The following is a 2,519-nucleotide window of genomic DNA, read 5'->3' on the forward strand; positions in this document are numbered from 1 at the left end:
TTCACCATCTTTCGGGTCCCGATAGGCATGCTCATACTCGAACCCTTCTCATAAGATTAAGGTCGGTCAGCGGTGCAACCTACAATAGGATTCCGCAAATTAACTTCCTTACGCCTTACGAGTTTACTCACTCGTTGACTTGCACACATGTCAAACTCCTTGGTCTGTGTTTCAAGACGGGTCAAATAAGGAGCCCGCAGGCCGATGCCCAGAGCACGCAAGTGCATAAGCACGCTATAACAGCGCGCACTACCCACCACGATCATAGCAATGACATCTCCACAAGCATATCAACAGCCTGGGCTTAGGACGTTGCCAAAATCTGCATTGGTCCACATCCCGAGTCGATCGATGGACTAGCTTATCACCATTCCACATCCGACCGAGATGCATCGTCGGCCCTCATTCGCTTCCCTCTCGATAATTTCAAGCACTCTTTGACTCTCTTTTCAAAGTCCTTTTCATCTTTCCCTCGTGGTACTTGTTTGCTATCGGTCTCTCGCCAATATTTAGCCTTGGATGGAATATACCGCCCAATTAGGGTTGCATTCCCAAACAACCCGACTCACTGACAGCGCCTCGTAATGCAACAGGGTCCGAGCACGATGGGGCTCTCACCCTCTATGGCACCCCCTTCCAGTGGACTTGGGCCCGATCCGTCGCTAAGGACACTTCTACAAACTAAAATTCAAACAACATTGTTGTCTGATTCTCAAGCTGGGCTCTTCCCAGTTCGCTCACCGTTACTAAGGGAATCCTTGTAAGTTTCTTTTCCTCCTCTTATTGATATACTTAAACACAGCGGGTAGCCCCGCCTGACCTGGGGTCTCGATAGAGTATTGTCTCTTATAGAAAAATACTAAAGGGTCAAGTGAGATCCTTACATCAACGCAACTCAAACGATAGAGCATGACACAATGAAAGGGTCTAACAACCACCAATCGCCATTTTGTGTGTCGTCTAAGACCCGTAATTTCAACCAACTGTCCACAACTAAGTGCATGGGAGGCCAACATCCACCCACATAGTATCCCACCCCCAACAATGTTTTGTGAGAGAGGGTTTAGGGTGACCGATCATGTGACACCCAGGCAGATGTACCCTTAGCCTAATGACTTCGGGTGTAACATGCGTTCAAATACTCGATGATTCACGGGATTCTACAATTCACACCAAGTATCACATTTTGCTACCTTATTCATCGATGCAAGAGCCGAGATATCCATTGCTGAGAGTCATTATGGTTCAAAAATAAACACATCCCATTGCACCCTAGACGACGCAACAAGAGAATGTTCTTTCATTTCAATTCTTGGCGCATGCCGCGCCAGGGTTATTGTGAAACTCATCAAAATGAGCATGCAAACAAACATGATTTCCCATTCAATAAAAAATGGGGAACACCTATGTTGCAATGTTCAAATCGACAAGGGTGAGGTGAGCATGAAGCAATCACTACGATGTAAATAACATGTTCGCGGGTCATTCTTTGGCAAGTTTTGACAATGATCCTTCTGCAGGTTCACCTATGGAAACCTTGTTACGACTTCTCCTTCCTCTAAATGATAAGGTTCAGTGGACTTCTTGCAACATCATCGGCAGCGAACCGCCCACGTCACCGTAATTCGAACACTTCACCAAACCATTCAATTGATAGGAGTGACGGGCGGTGTGTACAAAGGGCAAGGACGTAGTCAACGCAAGATGATGACTCGCGCTTACTAAGAATTCCTCATTTAGGACCAATAATTGCAATGATCTATCCCCATCACGATGAAATTTCAAATATTACCTAGGCCTGTCGGCTAAGGCTATAGACTCGTTAAATACATTAGTGTAGAGCGCATGTGGTCCATAACATCTAAGGGCATCACAGACCTGTTATTTCCTCAAACTTCTGTGGCCTAATTGGCCATATTCCCTCTAAGAAGCTGGTCGTGAAGGATCACCTCCACATAGCTAGTTAGCAGGCTGTGGTTTCGTTCGTTAACAGAATTAACCATTCAAATTGCTTCACCAACTAAGAATGGCCATGCACCACCACCCATAGAATCTAGAAAGAGCTCTCAATCAAAGAGCTCTCAATCATTCGTCAAGTTAGAGAGAGAAGCTCTCACCTCTCTCTAGGGAGAGGCGCTTGACTGTTGGTTGAATCTGTGCTCGCGGGTTGGATTGGGTGGTGATTGAATGTGTTAATCTGTGTATTCGTGCCTGGGATTGTTCGTGTGGACTGTTTTCAGGTTTGATGGAAGTGCAGCTGCTTATGAAAGGAAAGCTTTGACTCCCCAGTAGCCCAGATTGAGTTTTATTGGGATGTCTTCAGGATTTTCAGGATCTGTGGATGCTCATTAGCCTTGGTAACTTTGATCTAGTGGACTTACATGCCTAAGGGAGTTACATTCCTAAGGGAGTTTATTAGTCCAGTTTGGTGGCTCTATAAGGGTTGTGAAGAAGTCTTCTTGATCCAGTGGCGTTTCTTGTCCTGGCCGTGAAGTTATTCTAGGGTTGTGGCCCTTGAG

General features: G+C 45.9%; 1 non-coding gene across 1 annotated transcript; it reads right to left on the reverse strand.

Moving 5' to 3' along the window:
• Positions 1–1,081: 1,081 nt before the first annotated feature.
• On the reverse strand, positions 1,082–1,237 carry LOC131161197 (5.8S ribosomal RNA). The gene has a single exon (XR_009138352.1). It is a non-coding gene; the product is annotated as a 5.8S ribosomal RNA (ribosomal RNA).
• Between the last annotated feature and the right edge of the window lie 1,282 nt (positions 1,238–2,519).

The sequence above is a fragment of the Malania oleifera genome, chromosome 7, assembly GCF_029873635.1.
Source record: "Malania oleifera isolate guangnan ecotype guangnan chromosome 7, ASM2987363v1, whole genome shotgun sequence".
In the NCBI taxonomy this organism is placed as follows: domain Eukaryota; kingdom Viridiplantae; phylum Streptophyta; class Magnoliopsida; order Santalales; family Ximeniaceae; genus Malania; species Malania oleifera.